This window comes from Rattus rattus, chromosome 12 (assembly GCF_011064425.1).
Source record: "Rattus rattus isolate New Zealand chromosome 12, Rrattus_CSIRO_v1, whole genome shotgun sequence".
NCBI lineage: Eukaryota > Metazoa > Chordata > Mammalia > Rodentia > Muridae > Rattus > Rattus rattus.
In genome coordinates, this window is record NC_046165.1 from 19,142,479 (window position 1) to 19,161,280 (window position 18,802).

The 18,802-nt window shown below is 41.3% G+C and overlaps 1 pseudogene; it reads right to left on the minus strand.

Moving 5' to 3' along the window:
- Positions 1 to 7,654: 7,654 nt before the first annotated feature.
- Positions 7,655 to 18,582, minus strand: LOC116913890 (annotated as a pseudogene).
- Positions 18,583 to 18,802: the final 220 nt, after the last annotated feature.

Genomic DNA, 18,802 nt, shown 5'->3' on the forward strand with positions numbered 1-18,802 from the left:
GAAGGCAATCACATGTTATGTGCAGCATAGCATATATAGCATCTTGATTAATTTTGTAGCACCCAGTAAAATCAAGTTTATTTCCATCTTTTTGGAAGATATGCCTGAAGCAATCTTGATTCTCATGACTATAGCAGTCAAAATATAGTTGATATGTAATTTAATAAGAGTAATAATGACTTCAGAAATCAGTTATCAGCTGTGCAACCAGCAACCTGTCTTTGCAAATCTCAGTTTTTTTGCTTGTGAAATGACATTGCTACTATGTAGTCGCCAATATTTGAATAAAGGACATACATGTAGCTGTTTTAGAATCCACATTCTAAGTACAGAGAACAAAGTCCACAACAGGTTTCCAAGATCTTTTAATAAACTTCTCTATTTCTTCAGAGGTTCTCTTGAGGATCTAAGAAGATAACATGTTAGAAGCAGGCAAAAGATGGAAAGCAAGAGATTCATCAGGATGATGTGTGTCATTGAGAGAAAATAATAAATCTAAATGAACAGAAAAAGAAGAAAATTGATTCTGATCCATAAAGGGCAGTTGGGATGGCATCTCCGGGGGGAGGCAGTGAGTGAACATTTGGGACAGGATGGTTTAAGTGAAGGAGAAGGGAGAGATACTGTAGATCACCAGCATAGACACCAAAGATAAAGGTACAACAAAGGGCAAAGAACTGTAAGTGTAAAGGCGACACTTGCCAATAGACTGGGCAGACTGTTGATAAAGAAAGAGAGACACTCTAAGGTCTGCATGAATGCATAAACAGTAGCTTCACTGTAGAAATCTAGGAAAGCAATTGCTTGAACAATGAGATACATTTAAAAAATACATCTGATTTTTAAAATATAGAAAAGACTTCAACGGCTATTTTTCCAAAGTAGATGCACAAATGGCCAAGTGCATCCATTGGAAATGGATGGCCTGGTATGACTCTTCAGAAGGGAATCGCACTTAACTTGTAGAAAATAATGTTCACTCTCTTTAAGATGGCTGTTACTATCAAGTCAGTAGGTAACAAACATCTGTCAGAGTAGGAAAAAAAAACCAACCAACCAACCAACCAACTAACCAACCAACCAACCAACCAACCAACCAACCAACCAACTAACCAACCAACCAACCAACCAACCAACCAACCAACCAACCAACCAACCAACCAACCAACCAACCAACCAACCAACCAACTAACCAACCAACCAACCAACCAACCAACCAACCAACCAACCAACCAACTAAACAACCAACCAACCAACCAACCAACCAACTAAACAACCAACCAACCAACCAACCAACCAACTAAATAACCAACCAACCATCCAACCAACTAAACAACCAACCAACCAACCAACCAACCAACCAACCAACAAAACCAACCAACCAACCAACCAACTAAACAACCAACCAACCAACTAAACAACCAACCAACTAAACAAACACCTAGAACTCCTTGCACTGTGTTGGTGAAAATGTAAATTGGTATGGCCATTGTGGAAAACAGTATGAAAATTTCTCAAAAAATTAAAAAGAAAATTTTATATGATCCTCAATCCATGTCTAGAAAATATCTGAGGAAAAAAACCCCAAAACAACAACAACAAACAAACAAGCAAACAAAAACTAACAAAAACACAAAAAAACAGGAGACAGTTTGCAGTAAGTTGCGTGTCCTGTAAGAATGAAGACCGCAGTTTGGGACCCCAGTACACACATAAAAGCACAGCAGCTGTTGTCTGTACTCCTCGTTCTGGTGGGTGGAGACAGGCAGATCTTGGTGCTCACTAGCCAGCCAGGCTGGTCAAAACTATGTGCTCCAGGTTCAGTGAGAGACACCACCTCAGAAGACAAGAGGAGTTGATTGAGGAAAGACATCTCAGTATTAGATACAAGTCTACATAGGTGAGCACACCCACATCCACTTGTGAGCTAACCACCCTCCCAGACACTCACACACTCACACATGTACGAAAACGAGCATCTAAGAAACCTCTTCCCCCTGATGTTTGCCACTGCACAATTTACCACACTCAAGTTACTGAAATATGCTATGTGCTCATCACAGACGAATGAAGAAGATGTTGTGATACACCATACGCACGTACAAGTTAGGTACAAGTTAGAGACAGGAATTTATAATTTTGAAACGTAGCAAATAAAAATTGTTTACTCAGACTTTTAGTTCTGTAACTTAAAAGTTAAACAAGTAGACAACATATGAAGTTTTAGATGTCATTTTTGAGGCTATTTCTGTGTTGAAGACTAGGCTATACCCTGATTTACAGACACTCTTCAGCCTCTGACTCCCTAATGTTGGAATCCCAGGAGTGTACTACCAGGCCAGCCATGGAAAACTGTAAACTGTAAACTGAGAATGTATGTTAGAAACCACAGAGACGTTGATGTAGCCTTATGGGCCAGGCACAAAACTGACTATCCCTCGTCACTATTGTCATGTATGTAATTACTTGCTTTAAACAATTTTGTCTGTAATTTTCTTATCTCTGTCATAGTTCAGAGAACATTCGTATGCTGCTCCTGGAGCCTGATGCGGGGCCTCCAAATGACTCACTGATTCCTCATTCTACAGGAGGAAAAGCCATGCGACCATTGGCACGACAGGCAAATGATGCCCCATCACTTTTGGGCCGTTTGCATTTTATGTAATTTGATGATCTGCAATCAGGATGTTAAAACACTTAGAGAGTTTGGGTTTGCACAGACACACTCTGTGCAAATGCCACTATTTCCAGGTCTGAATTTATTGAGTCAGGCATTCCAGTGTCAGCTTAGGGAATTTGTTATTCAATCTTGTGTTGCCCAGTACTGATTTAAATTGGGAAGGAACTGTTTATATGTTTGTCTCTCTTTGGGGCACTATGGTCAGCATATCAACGAGAAAATATGGAGTAGTCCCCAAGAGAACTCATATATCCTTACACCCAGCACCTTAGACCGCTCGGCAACACTACCAATGTGCCTCTCACACGTCCCTAAAATGACTCTGTGTCAACCTCCTGAGACAGTTCAAAGATCGTTCTTTCTGTTACAACCACAGTGCATTTCTATTCACAATAGCATTAGGGAAAAATAATTATCCTCTCTTGCATTTTAACAAAAGAATTTAAAATGACAAAATAGTTTACTCGAAATAGCAGTTGAGAGGTCTGTTATAATTCTATTGTTGCTTTCGGAGCAGATGCCAGGCCACATGCAAAATGCCAAGACCACGGAGGAAATATTTTTAGCTTGGTAAAAATATGTGACATTTAAGAAAGAAATGGTAGTGCCTTGATTCATTTGTTAATTAAGCCCTTCAACATTTTCTATACACAGTTGTTGGAAGGTTATAGGATGTAAGGAGGATACAGTTTTTTTGCCTCCGTGGGATGCGTATTTTTAGATGATTATGATAAACTGTTCCTCATAATTCATAGTATGTGGGAGGAAGAAAGAAAAAGGCAAATGATAAATCAAATGTATTCTTGGTCTTGTGAAAAAGGGCCCCCGACATTGTCTTTAATAGGACAAAGGAGGATTGTGTGGGCAAGGCACAGAGGAGGAAAGCCTCTTAAATGAACAAATGGATCTGCATGGCCAAAGGTTCAGATTGGAGAGAAACACTAGGACTGGGGAGAGCTCAGGTAGGTCTCAGAGGACTTTAGACAGGGACTTATATGAGACAAGGGGTAGAAGTTATGTTAACAACTTGTCATACTCTTTTGGGGTATTTAAGATGAAATATAGAAGAACAGATGGTTGTTTCAATGCCTAAACACCGAACAGAGACAACTAAGGCAAATACTTGACAATCTCGAGGGACTTGGAAAATCTCTTTATATTTAGGTGTCAAAACTCTAAGCAGCAAGATTGATGTAGGTACCTGGTTGTCTGTGAGACAGGACCTGGCAATGGTAGATACCGCCCTTGCTGCGTCATAAGCTGCTTTCTAACATCTAAAATAGAAACAAATTGACATTGGAGCAGAGTTTCCACTGCTCTGTTAGGAAGAAAGTAACAATGGGAGTGGGCATTGTGGGGTACCATATGCACAGGCACCTCTCACATCTATGGGAAGAGCTGGGCGTGAGGTATTAAACCAAAGATACAATAAGCAGAGTGGCTACTTGCTCAGTTTACTAATGAAAATTAGGAACGTTGTTGCTTGGGGAATTTTATTTCTAACAGATGAGTCCCTTTTCCTGAGATTTTTAACATGAACTTTTTGTATTATGATTTTACAGAGTATATGTATGCACCTTGGCCTAATAACTCCCCATACATGATGGATGAAAACTCTGAAATCTGAACTGGGGGCAAAGTGGGGGTGGGGCAGAGGTGGGGGTGGGGCTGAGGTGGGGGCAGGGCAGAGAAGGGGTCATGAAATCCTGATGATAGTCCCTGCGTTTTATGATCTCATCTTACTTGTTTTCTTCATTGCTGTTACTGTAGAGAGAATCTCTCTGTACTGTACTGGCCAATGAACTGAGGCAGGAAATAGGATGTGAGAACTCTGTGTGGAGATAAGAACTCTGGACTAGAGTCAGGCCTTATAAGAGATTCACCCTAAACTCTGAGGAGATAAATGCATGAAGCTGAGAGAGGTAACCGGCCATGTGGCACTCATAAAATAGAATAAACTGGTTAAGTAAGATACAAGCTGATCGGTGAATAAGCCAAAGCTTATGGCCTAGGCATTTATTTATCAATAATTAAGTCTCAGCGTCATTATTTCAGAAACTGGGGCATGGGTGGGAAAGGCCACAGTTAAATGGCACCCAACATATGGGCTCTCCAGATCCAAGTATAGAGCCTGAAAAGAAAAACCTTGGTGGAAGACAGGAACAAACACTTCTGAGAGGAGTTTCCTAGCCCGTGGGAGGCAAAATCTGAGAGAGAGAGAGAGAGAGAGAGAGAGAGAGAGACAGAGAGAGACAGAGAGACAGAGAGACAGAGACAGACAGGAGAGAGACAGGGAGCAGACAGGGACAGAGATAGAGAGACTGAGAGACCGAGAAACAGAGAGACAGAGAGACAGAGAGACAGAGAGAGTACTGGAGGCCAGAGACTGAACCACTAGCCAAAGAACACACACACTGGCTGAACCTAATCCTCCCTGCTCATATGTGGTGCATGTACAGCTTAGTCATCATGTGGGTCCCGAACAACTGGGGCTGGTGGTGGTGGCTGTCCCAAAGTCTGTTGCCTGTACGTGGGGTATGTTCTTCTAGCTGGGCTGCCTTCTCTGGCCTCAATGGGAGAAGATATGCCTAGTCTTGTAGACTTGGTGTGCCAGGGTGTGGGGATACCCAGAAAAGCCTCCATCTGCTCAGAGGAGAAGGAGAGGGGAGCATGAAGGAAGGATTATGAAAGTGGGGACTAGGAGGAGGCAATGAGCAGGACTTAATGTGAATAAGTAAGTAAGTAAACAAAAAAATAAAAAGAGTTGGTTGCAAGTTGCTAATGGTCTTGATCAGGGAGGAAACAAAGTACAGAAGGTTAGACTCAGGGATTTCTTTCTTCTGTTCTTTCTTTCTTATGCTAAAGGGAAAAGGAGACAAAGGTTGAGAAAAAGGGTGTAGAAATAATATGGGAATAGTATAGAAATAAAGAGTAGACTGTTGAACCTACTTAAACTATAGAGCTATAGCGCCAAGAATCTTACATTGGAATAGATCTTTGTATAGTGGTTAAAAAAAATTAAGGTTATATCTTGGTTAAGTATCAATTCTTTTTAAGGTGTCATAACCGTGTTTTTATTAAAACTTTAATGTTAAGTTCTAGTTCTTTTAAAAGCTGCTATTATGAACTGTTTAGGATAACTAAGACATGAAAGTTAAACTTATGGTCAGAAAATTAAACTTCTGATTGTTAGATACTAGTTTAGTTAATTACAGAAATAATGCTTCCGAGACTCAAGAGACAATAAATGGCTAGAAACAAACAATTCAGATATATTATAGATAGGTAGAAGGGCTTTAAAAACCTCAGAGATCTAAATATGTTTTGTTAATAAAAGACCCTTTTTTTTATTGGACAATGAGACCAGTCTGCTTCTGGTAGCAACCCCACTCTACTTAAAGAATATGATAAACATTAGAGAACCTCCTTATGGCATTTGTTTTATATGTGGCAAGCTAGCCACCGCACAAGAAACTGCATGCTATCCGAACTGGAGAAATGAGATGCAGGGAAGTGGACCACTGAGCTTCGCCAAGACAGCAAAGCAGGCCTTCATATTTCCTGTTTTACAGAATAGTCTGTCAGATATTCTAGGACAGAAGGCTGAAGATGATGCTCAGATGACTCAGACATTTGGGACGCTATCCAGGAAGCCAACGATCTCTGTCATTTCTTCAGTTTTGGAAGCTGTTAATATTCATGTCAGGTAATAATCATTCCTTCTCTGATGGGGTTGAAGACTAGACAGTTACAGGCTCGCAACTAAGCTTAAAGAATTTTTTAGGATTTAGGAAAATATTTTAAGGTCTAAGAAGATGTTTTTAGGTTGGTAATGCAAGTTATGATGGAAATTGATTTAGGTACAGAACTCTAAACTCACAAAGATAGAATGAATAGTAGAATTATTTCTCCAAGGTTGCCATATACCTGTGGACTGGACAATGCGGATGTAATCTTACCTGATGGTTCTCATAATTGCTGCCACTGCTCCCAGCTTATTATTGAAAGAGAAAGAGCCTTTTCGTAGACGAACAGTGGGAAATGTAAACAGAATCTCTGAGGACTGTTCAGAAGCATTCCCTGTCAATAAAAAAGCCGATTGGGCAATGAGCTGAGGCAGGGAGCTCTGAAATACAGGAACTCTGAAATACAGTCATGTGCAGGACGAGTTTTACCTGAGCTTTGAGGAGACAGATGCATGAGGCTGAGTATCGATAGCCAGCCATGCAGCACTCACAGAATGGAGTAAATGGGTGAGTTAAGTTATGAGCTAATTGGTGAACAAGCTGAAACCTATGGCCTAGACATTTATTCATATATCATCAAATCTCAGATTCATCATTCCAGGAACTGCAGAGTGGGAAGAAAAGCCTGCCGTTACAGCTATGGATTAGGTGAGGGAAGTAATTTAAGGAAGGGAAGGTACATTGTGGCTTATGTTTCTCTCTCTCTCTCTCTTTCTTTCTTTCTTTCGTTCTTTCTTTCTTTTTCTGAAAGAGAATTATTTTTATTTACTTATTTTTTGCTGATAACTCAAGAATTGTCATTGTCAACCATTGATATTTAGAAAGAAACTTAAAAATCAAACTTGTTTATTGTTGCTTTTTGCCATCTGGTAGCATTTTTACACACAGGCTTCGATCTTCAGAGTACCCTGGGTTCGCTAGAAAAACCTTTTAAATGGAGTTTTATACAATAGAAGCTTCACAGCAGTCAAAATTTGGACTGTAAAAAAAATACACGCAAAACATATTTTTCTGAAAACACGTAGCTTTGAACAAAGCACCGAACTACACACATAGAGAATGAAAAGAGCATTTCAACTCCACTAAAAGTAGTCACCATAAAAGGTATAAAAGTCACCTAACGTCACTAGGCCCTGTTCAGTTTTTAAACAGGAGACAAGAGAAAATACTGTCCACAAACAATATCCCGGTTTTATGGCGGGTTTCAGGAAGTCTTCAACTTCATGGTTTAATAGCGACGAGATGAGTAGGATCGTGATCGAGGAGACCTGTATCCTCCAGCACTGTATTAAGGAGAAGGTGACGACTGCCTTCTGTAAATCTGATCTGTCTTGAGCTCCTCTCCATCCTCCTCTTCCTCCATCCATCCCCTCTGTATGATCTGTTATAATAGTCCTTGACAAAATAACCCTGATCATATCTTCTATCATAGTTCCTGCAGCATTGTGAACTGCCATAAGTGAGACTCCACATATAAATTCCTGGTATTGGGGTATGAGGCCTTTTTGTTACAGGGAAATCGACCCTAATTCGATGTCCATCAAGCTTCATTCCATTGGCAAATTCTTTCGCTTCCTTGGAATCATCTACATTTTCAAAATACCCAAAGGCAGTCCTCTTGACCGTCTAGACTGCTAGTAATATACAATGGGGCCATATTTAGAGAACACTTCTCTTAGATCTCTTTCTGTTATGTACAAGCTCAATCCAAACACTCTAAGACAACAGTTGGGGGACAGGATTTGCCCAGTTCCCAGCATGACACCTTGGAACAGACATGGGAGAATGACTGTGGCTGTGGCTGTGACTGTAGCGTCTGGGATAATCTCGGACATAAAATAATCTCTGGGACCGTCTGTGAGAGTGAGATCATGATCGTGATCTTGTACAATGCCTTCTAGAACTTCTTCTGGATCTAGACCTAGATTCCGATCTGGATCTTGACTTTGATCTAGAACTCCTTGAATCTTTCTTGGAGTGAGACCTTGCAGGCGTGTGCTGGGCAGATTTCCCTGTACGTGAGCACTTCCACTTCAGGAAGCAGAACGGGATTCCTGTCGCTCATGACTATGGGTTGCTGTCACTGCTGCTGGCTGTTAAGCTCCCACATTTCCTACAGAGGCTCTGCTGCAGCCTTGCGAGATGCCACACTTTGAGAGTAGCCCAAAGCCTACACGCTCCGCACCACCTCCGCATCGGTCTGTGGCTTATGTTTCATGCCTGTCATGGCAAGAAAACATGGCCACAAAGTCGGAGGGTCACATAGCGTCTATAATCAGGAAGCAGAGTGATGTCTTCAAAGCTGACTAAGCCCGATTATTCATCCTGTGACTCCAGTCCGTGCAACGGTTTGTTAGCATGTAAGGTGGGCTTCCCACCTCAATTCATCTAGATAACCCTTCATAGGCATGGTAATGGCTTCTTGCTTAGGTGAGTCTAGATCCTGGGAATTTGATGTAGCCCATTTTAGGCAGCGCTAGAGAAATCCCACATACAAAGTTGGTTAAGGCTGTGGAACTTGGTAAAATCTGGAACTTGGTAAACATACTAATGATAAACAATTACATCCCTACGTTATTTAAGAACAATAATAACCCTGGTCACTGAAGCTTTTGTCATTGTGGAAGATAGTATAGCTACCCAGGATGCCTGTAATTCAAATCCCAGACCCTGTAAATATATTCCATTCTGTGGCAAGGGAGAGTTAAAGTTACCGATGAAATTAAAGGCATTAATAACATCAAGGAGATTGTCAAATGGTCCCCATGAAATCACAAGGGGTCTTTAAAATGTAGAAAGAGGCTGGAGATTCAGAGAAAGTATGATAACAGAGGTAGCTTGAGATTAATTAAATGTGGAAAAGGACACAATCAGACATTGTGACACAATCAGACTTTCAAGAAGTGTAGCAAGGTTCCAAAAGCCAGAGTAGGCAAGGAAATGGATTTCTTGCAAGAGTCTCTAGAAAGAACAACAAGGAAACCTTGATTTTTGGCCCTGAGACAAGTTTTGATTGTCTGATCTCCAAAACTAAAACATATATTTGTAGCTGTTTTAAGCCATTAAGATGTTTCTTTCTTTGTTTGTTTGTTTGTTTGTTAAAACAGTAGTTGAAAGTAAATACTGTTTAAACATAGGAGTGTTCTAATGGTCAATAATCCTGGGGAGAGTCCAACAAGAGTGAAAGGGACTTAGGAAATACATCTAAGATTACAACTTTCTTCTTTCTGGTCGCCAGAGCCTTTGTCTTAGATTCAATAGCATAGAGACAACTGACAGATGTTGTACAGTTGAAGACCAGACCTTGCTTCAGACTTAGGCCCAGAAGGAAGCAAAGACAAGGGAAGACTAAAGACAACAAGGAAGATTCCAACAAGAGTCAGAAGGAAGTACTTCAGCAGGGACTCAAGGAATAGATATTTGTTGTGGATGAACTTTACCCTGTCAGCGTCTGTCTCAGACAATGTTTATCAAAGAAGAATTATTCCTGAGCTAATATTAGAACACTGCCACCATGATTCATCCTAAGTACTGAACATAACTGTTGGTGGCCAGTCCTGACTTCATGAGCTGTCATGCCTCATTTGTCTTCATAAGCACCACCATGTTACCCAGGCAAGCTCACCATTCTCTAGAAAACAAAGCACTATTACTAGAAGAAATGTTGAGGAGCAAAAGATAAACAGAAAAGTACAATTCATGGGATAGCCAAAACAGACAGGTCACTCAATCCAGTCACAACACTGAATGGTATCTGACTCACCAACACAGTCTGAGAGAATTAGAGATGACACAAAAGTCAAGGAGACAGACGCAGAGAACAGCCCCACTCTCTGACCTTTTTTTTCTTTTATTGGATATTTTCTTTATTTACATTTCAAATGTTATCCCCTTTCCCGATTTCCCCTCCAAAACCCCCTACCCCATCCCACCTCTCCCTGCCTCTATAAGAGTACTCCCTCAGCCACCCACCCACTCATTCCATTCTTCCTCTCTGCCCTGGCATCCCCTACGCTGAGGCATCAAGCCTTCACAGGACCAAGGGCCTCTCCTCCCAATGATGCCGGATAAGGCCATCCTCTGCCACAGCTGTGGCTGGAGCCGTGGGTCACTCTATGTACTCTTTGGTTGGTGGTTTAGTCCCTAGGAGCTCTGGGGGATCTGGTTGGTTGATATTGCTGTTCTTTTGGGGTTATCCCTTTAGCTCCTTCAGTCCTTTCTCTAACTCCTCCATTGGGGACCCCATGCTTAGTTCAGTGGTTGTCTGTGAGCATCCATCTCTGCATTTGTCAGGCTCTGGCAGAGCCTCTCAGGAGACAGCTATATCAGGTTTCCTTCAACAAGCCCTTCTTAGCATCTGCAATAGTGTCTGGGTTTGGTGACTGTATATGGGATGGATCCCCAGGTGGGACAATCTCTAGATGGCCTTTCCTTCAGTCTCTGCTCAACTCTCCAACTTTTAAGATCTAAAAAGGAAGGAAGGAAGGAAGGAAGGAAGGAAGGAAGGAAGGAAGGAAGGAAGAAAGGAAGTAGAGAACAGTAGGCACACAGGGTGAACTGTCACTTTATTTTGTCATACTTCAGCCTGCCCACTTCTATCGAAAAAGCAAAGCAACGCAGAGCTTCACCCTAATACGTCATCCTCTTAAATTCTAGTATTCTAAATCTGTATCTACCTTAATGTATTTCCATATCAGAAGTTCTTGCTCTGCAAACTATTTTAGAGGGATCAAGGTGTGTGTGTGTGTGTGTGTGTGTGTGTGTGTGTGTGTGTGTGTGTGTGTGTGTGTAGCAATAGATGGAGGAAGGTAAGGAAAGAGGGAAAGGAAACACTGGAAGACATATACAGAGAAAACCCTCAACCTTTCTGTAATATTTTCTTTGTTCATTAAACATTTTGTTTATTTATATAATGCACCGTGTCCATCCATCATTATTTCTCTCCAACTCCAACCTTACCACATTTCCCTCCCAAGGCCCAAGGTCATGGCCATCATTTCCTTCCTTGTTTATGTTATTAAAGCCTGCTGAGTTCAGGTAGTACTGTCCATATGCCCTTGGGTGTGGGGTCATCCACTGAGATATGAATAACTCACTAGCAGTCATGTCCCCAAAGGAGATTGACTCTCCCTCCCTCAGTAAACACCTAGTGTCAGTAGCTCTTTGCCAAGGGTGGGACCTTGGGTGCCCCTCCCCAATTTATGTTGGGATTTTGACTGGTGCGATATCATGCAGGTCTTGTGCAGCTAACCACGGCTGCTGTGAGCTGATGTGTGCAATATCCACGTCATGTCCAGGAATCGGCGTTTCACAGGTCTCTTCTTTCTCTTGGAGCTTATGCATTCTTTCCCTTCCTCTGCTGTATTCCCTATGAAACCTTTAACAATGTAAGGTTTGCAAAGAGGTGAAATACTTAGAGGCCTGAGATTCAATTATGGTGTTCTTCTAAAAATGGCTGCAAACTCCTGGGAACTTAAAGTTAACTTATAGGGAACAGTGTAGATACAGTGGCAGCATAGAAGGCACTTCTAGACAGCCTAGAATCGTCCCGAATGTACTGAGTTTATGTTATTGTATCATTCAGTCCAAAAGTTCAGGGCTGTTTGGGCTCAACTTTGAACTCTGAGCTACAGAGAAACAGAGTGAAAATGACAAGTTCCTATTCTTTTGATAGTCCCTAAGAAACAGAAAAGGATAATGGCAGTAGGACTAAGATCTCATGTAGGTAATTGGTGAATTCCCCTGTAACACTAACATAAAGAGATCTGATCTCTCATCTAAACCTATTACAATGAATGAAGAACCAAATAAACTGAAGGAAAGTATTTTGGTGTGGCACTACCATTGCTCAGATGTTGGAGATAATGTGATGTCACTCATGGTTTTACCATATCATGACATTCACTAGGAAGCTACTTAAGGCCTGCTTATGTATGGATGACAAATATGAACAAAACCATGCATTTCGATGCATGGACCAAGAATTTGTGGAGAACTAAACGGCTTGCTACCATCACTGGAAAGTCACCATTTCGAATGGTAGATTTCGGTCACGATTTATTTCGTGCCCTTTGACAGGGTCATAAAAATCTGTGGCAGGAGATTATTCTTGAGATTTTGGCTGATGTTGTGGGTTGAGACATGCTCTACCAAAATGCACCCTGAGGTTCTAATTTCTAATACCTCAGGAATTCTAAGTTTTAGTAGTCGAAAGAGTATTTGAGATGGGGTGATCAAAGAAATAACAAAAATCAAGATCACTGTGGTTCATCTTAATCTAATATGACCCATGTAGGAAACATAGATTAGAGCACAGACGGCTATAAATGGAAGATCACATGATGATGAAGAGAAAAGATGGGGATTTGTAGGCCAAAGAGAGAGGTCTGGGAATAACCAACTGTGGTGACACCTTGATCTTGAATTTCTAACTTTCAGAAAGTTGGAAAAGATATTTCCAATGATTAAGGCAAGATTTCTTAAACTTTTACAAATCATGATCCTTTTCCTAAAAAAAAATATTGCATGAACTTCAGGTATGAAATATACAAAATGAACATTTGTTAATCATAAAACTTTATTTTAAGACAACTCTTTAGTATACATATGATTTTTACAACTCATTAAAGATGGACACAAGCCTAGTATGGTTGAGAAAAATGTGCTTCTTTCCTTTTATATAAATAATTAGATGTTGTGATGACTGAATATTTGATACTGGGCACAGGACATAGATATTTTGATTTTATAATCATCAATGCTGCAAATGTCACCTTGTATAAATATTATGCAGTTCAAAGTGGCAAAAGCGTGTGTAGGATCATTCAGAAATTGCTGGAAATTCTGTATTAATCCCAAGTGAAAGCTCAGTTGATGAGTTTTTCTGGAATTCAAGTCAATGCAACCAAACGGAAACATACAACTCATTCCAAAGATATACAATTTGATACTTATAGGCTGAGAAATGATGGTAGGAAAGTACCACACTCCTGTCTTGTGTAGCAAAGCCATTGTGTTTCATAAGAAGATGAGGATTAACCAGTACAGTCTGTGGTAGTGCATTGAGGAAGCCTAGCAAACTAGTGTAGCTAGCATACATCACCTTACTTTTCCTAATTTATGAGCATCCGCTAAAATAAAACAAAACAAGAAAACAAAGGCAGAGTTAGTGTGGTCCCTCATACAGCTTTCCTTAATGTGGATCCTTCTGGAAAGACAAACTCCTTCAGGAGTATTGATATTCCAACCAATAAGTTCTGCTATACTGTCAGGCCTAGAAGAAACAAGGGGGAGGGGCTGTGTCTCGCGTGTCTTTCTACATGAGAGTGAAGGAACAATTAGGGAAAATTGTTCTGGGTCATTAAAATGATTCGTAGAGCATACTATGTAACCGAAAACTGTGAAGCGGGGTGGGGGGGACACCCCAGTAATAAAAGATGAATATTCAAGACAAAGATCATCAAACTGCAATAAGGAGGCTGCATGAGTGCATTCTCCGATGGAACCGTCTCTTCCACAGTCATTGCTTCCAATACCATTAAGCAACGGAGCGAGATGTACCAGAAAAGTTTTGCCCACAATAATTAAATTCTACAACGCGATTCTCACATTAGAAGCCAGGCTACCGACCACAAAACTACACAGAAGACGCAATCTATTTTGCCTTTAATTCTTAACAGCGAGAGTTCATTCTCTACTCTAAAACTCCCCATCGAGGCAGCTCTGCCTCCTGCTCTCATCGGCTCTTTTCCTTCTGGTTTCCACGCCTCCCCGGGCCCCTCCTGCTAGCTCTAATTCGAAATTACTCTGGTCTCCTGGCATTGTTCTGACATTTGCCTGGCAGAACATAAAACAGCAAACATGTTCAATTTGAGTGGTTTCCTGCAATGTTATTCTATCAAACTGGCCATTTCCAAAAGGGTTTAGAATGGAGCATACAATTCCTCAGACACAAGGAAGCCTGACAGGGATTGCCAAAGCAGTCTATGCCTCTAACAGGCTTGCTTTCTGCACGTAGGAAAGTGCCCCTTTCTCTCCGCTTGCTTTTTTTGTGCTTTGTATTCAGATTTCAGATACTTTCTAGGAGCCACAAAACAATCTACGTAGCACTTTGAAACTCGATGTTTAGGGTATCTGGGTAGGCATGGTGCATGGAGATAAAAAAAAATATTTTTTTTCTCCAGCAGACAAATAAAGAAAGGAAAGGTTCATCAAGATGTGTCAATTGCAGCTAATGGACTGGTAGCCCCACATCAAGGAGCAGATGGAAAATTCATTAAAATGGACTGTATTTATCCCTTGTATAGCTGTTTCTTGCTTCATTGACCACATATGACATTTCCAAGATGGTGGCAGCTTTAGAAATTTTAGGATTTGATTGTGGTCTGGCTCGAATTCAAATTATAGGGTCTGAAATTGATCAAATTAGACATCCATTGCCCCAGGCAGGAAGAGTATGTGCCAATGTCAATGGTGGCAAGATGCACTGTAACACTAAGCTAACACAGAGGGCTGTAAACACGCAGGGTCCCTGCTACTCACTTCGGGGCCGCAACATGTTAAGGCTTTGAGACCGTAATGGGTTAGCGGGTCCTGATGGTATCATTGCAACTCTGAGAAGGTCAAAATCCTTCTCAGGATGGGCTTCTTATGAGCCGTTTTATGCAGATAGCAACCAGATCCTTCCTGTTCATGTGTCTGCAATAATGTCGTGTTCAAAGACTAGCTGCAGCTCACCTGGGTGATCTGGTGTCTCCCATAGTTAGTGCATTCATTCTTATACCTCATGTCATATTTTGGCACTGGGTTAAAAGACGTTTCAATCTTTTGTTCTAAAATAAGAGAAAGGAGTTTATGGATCACGAGTCAGGGATGATCTGAATAAACAAGGCTTCACTATGGTTTGACACAGTGATACAAACCTCTCTCATTTCACTTCCCTCCACATGCTGTCTCATATCCTGAAATCCAGCAAGCAGAAATGACTTCCAAAACAACCTTTGGGCTCCATGCTGTGTGACAACATGGCCTTTTTGGCAAAGCAACTTGGCATCAGGCAGTGTCCTCAATAATGTGTTGTAAACAGTTGTAAACTCCTTCACTCTGGAAGGGGTCCCATAAGTCTGCCTTCTTCTAAATCTGAGACCCACTGGCCATTAGAGCAAAGGAAAATTACTTCTGTCCCTAGCCATAGTCCTTGTGATCATTGATCTCTAATCTGCTTCTTCTGCCTGACTCTAAAGCACACCATTTCTTGAGAATGAGAAGCGTGGTGGGGTAGGCAGAAGTTAACAGACCAGTACTCAGTTGCCTGGCAATTCTGTCTCCTTGGCAGCTCACTGCGTGCCCTTGATCGAGTCACGCTACCTCTAGGGAGTTCAGTTTATTCAACCGCTCATCAAAGAAAACTACGGCCATGCTTAATCAACGGCGTGGTCATTGAAATCTCATGATGAAGCTCTTTTAAAAATTGATTTAATACTATCAGTATCATTAAAACATGGCATGGGGTGTCTGTAAATCTATTTCTCTTGTACATATAAATGCCGCCTTGCCTTCTTGGCAGTTTTACAGATGTTGCTTTATTATGTGAGTGTGGACCACAAGACTATCTGGGGAGTTGGGCACTTTATATTGGTCTTGGATATGCACTAGATCGCAAAGAACTCTGTGAACTGAACAATTGCTCTGCGCCTCGCTGTTTAGAATGTGCAACCTAAGAAGAGACAGGCATGATGGCCTTTCACATGTCTTCCAGCCTGTTGTTCTGTAAATTATTTCTCTCCTCAACCTGGCAATTTTGGGAAATTCAATAAAAGCAAATGTAGACGCATTCACGGTGAGTTTCTGCCTTTTGCGTGGCCACATGCTTGCCTTAATCCTGGAACTAGAACACTAGGAAGTCTCAGAAGAGGGTTGTAGAGAAGTTAGTGATTGTAGACTGACTTTCCATTATTGGAAGTTTGGAAAGATATACCTATTTCTGTGTATCATGTCAGTGGTTATGTGTATCTTACAGTGGCTTCTCTTATAGTTGCACATCTTATAGTTGCTTCTCGCTCTATCCTATAACTTCTGGTCTTCTAAGAATGCCTCCCTGAACCCTGGGTAGTAACCACCCGACTTTCACCAGCACTCTCTGAGCTACTGTGGGTGTGGCCAGGATGTCTGATATGGGTAGGGTTCTTCTTAAAGAAAAGATAAGACTATAATACCATCTAGCTGTAACAAACTATGTGTTGTTCTGAAATCTAGTCCCAAAGGTTTGAACTTTTCTTGAGCCACTGCAGATAGCTATCAAATCAAGTGCTCAGTTAAAACATCATCAGCCTGAAAGGGGATGAATGCTCAGGACAAGTAGTTTTATTAGATCTCCAAGCCTGTGCTGCTCCAACTGTATTTCTGGCTTGTGTTTTGTTCATCTTTAATCCACCCCAAAAATTTAATAAGAAAAGCATGCTTCTATTAAAACAATATTGAAGTTGTCTTTCTTTTCATATGTTTATTTTCTCAGTCTCTAAGTTTAAGTTTTGTAAAAATTATTTGTTTTATTTTTGTAGACAAAGAAAACTAAAATACACACAGAAATAGACATTGACCCTGAAGTACAGAATGAGCAATACTTCTAAATAAATTCATTTCAGAAAAGATTTAAAACGGAGCAATGAGACTAAGAATACTTTGAGGATTTTTTTTTAAATACTGTATTTCAAATATCTGTCTGTCTATTCATCTGACTATATGTCTGTCTATCTGTGTATCTATTGATACATGCACATACAATTTATGTATACAATTTACATATGTTGGTATATCTTGTTTTCAATAAATAATTTAACTTTTCTAATCACCTTAGGTAACTGGGATTACCACTTTCTCAAAAAATTGTCTTTTACCTAGGAGTTTAGACTTTTTTAAGCTCTGGGTTTGTAATTTTTTTAATTGGGTATTTTCTTCATTCACATTTCAAATGTTATTTCCTTTCCCAGTTTCCCCTCAGAAAACGCCCTATCCCCTCCCCCTTCTCCCTGCTATTAATGTGCTCCCCCCACCCACCCACTCTCACCTTCCTGCCCTGGCATTCTACTACACTGGGGCATCAAGCCTTCACAAGGGCTTCTCCTCCCATTGATCCCAGACAAGGCCATCCTCTGCTACATATGTGGCTGCAGCCATGGGTTCCTCCATGTGTACTCTTTGGATGGTGGTTTAGTCTCTGGCAGCTCTGTGGGGTCTGTTTGTTGGATATTGTTGTTCTCCTGTGGGGATGCAATCCCTTTCAGCTCCTTCAGTCCTTTCTCTGACTCCTCCATTTGGGTCCCCCTGCTCAGTTCAATGGTTGGCTGTGAGTATCCGACTCTGTATTTATCAGGCTCTGGTGGAGCCTCTCAGGAGACAGCTATGTTAGGCTCCTGTCAGCAAGCACTTCTTGGCATCTGCAATAGTGTCTGGGTTTGGTGTCTGTATGGGATGGATCCCCAGGTGCTTCAGTCCTTCTTGGAAGGGGGAACAACATACTCAGGGGAGGTAGAGGGTGCGAGGGACTTGGAAGGAAGAGAGGAGAGGGAGGGGGCAAAAGAAGGGCAGGATCAGGTATAGAAGGAGACTGGGTTGATATACAGAGAGTCAGGAATTTGAACAGAGGTATGTAGCATTGGGGGATGGGAATCTAGGGGTAGCCACCAGCAAGTCCCAGATGCCAGGAATGCAAGAGGACCCAACAGGGATGAGATTAGTTGAAATGCCCAACAAGTGGGAGGGAGAACATGTCCAGGGGTTAGATGAGGTCCCCGTTGGGCGATGGGGCCACCCTACACACATGATTTTTTTTTTTTTTTTTTTTTTGGGACAGGGTCTCTATACATCCTTTACTGGGTTAGAACTCACTAGGTTGACCAGGCTGGTCTTGAACTCACAGAGATGCACCTATCTCTGCCCCCCAAGTGCAGAGTGTTCCACCACATCCAACTGCCATGACTGATTTTTTAATGGTGAGGAAAGCAACACGTTGCTTCTACTCTTCCCTTACTCCACTTATTGCTGGAGACTGACACATGGGAATTCTTCCAGTCAACACGGTAGTTCCAAACACAGGTAAGATTTTGTTCAGAAAACTGTCTAGTATTTCTGGCCTCCTCAGGCATCAGGCTTACCCATGGTGCACGTGCATAATGCAGTCGAGCACTCAGACACATAAAATAATTCTAACAGAAAAATCTAAAGAGATTCAGGTAAAGTACTAATTTGACTAACTGACGTGTGACAGACTGTCATACAAGTACTTTCTTTCCCTCCAGAACAGTAACTTTTAACAATTTTTGAACCTATTAAAGCCCTCCGTGTCCTTTGACCATTGTTCTGTCAAAGCCTGAGTTTG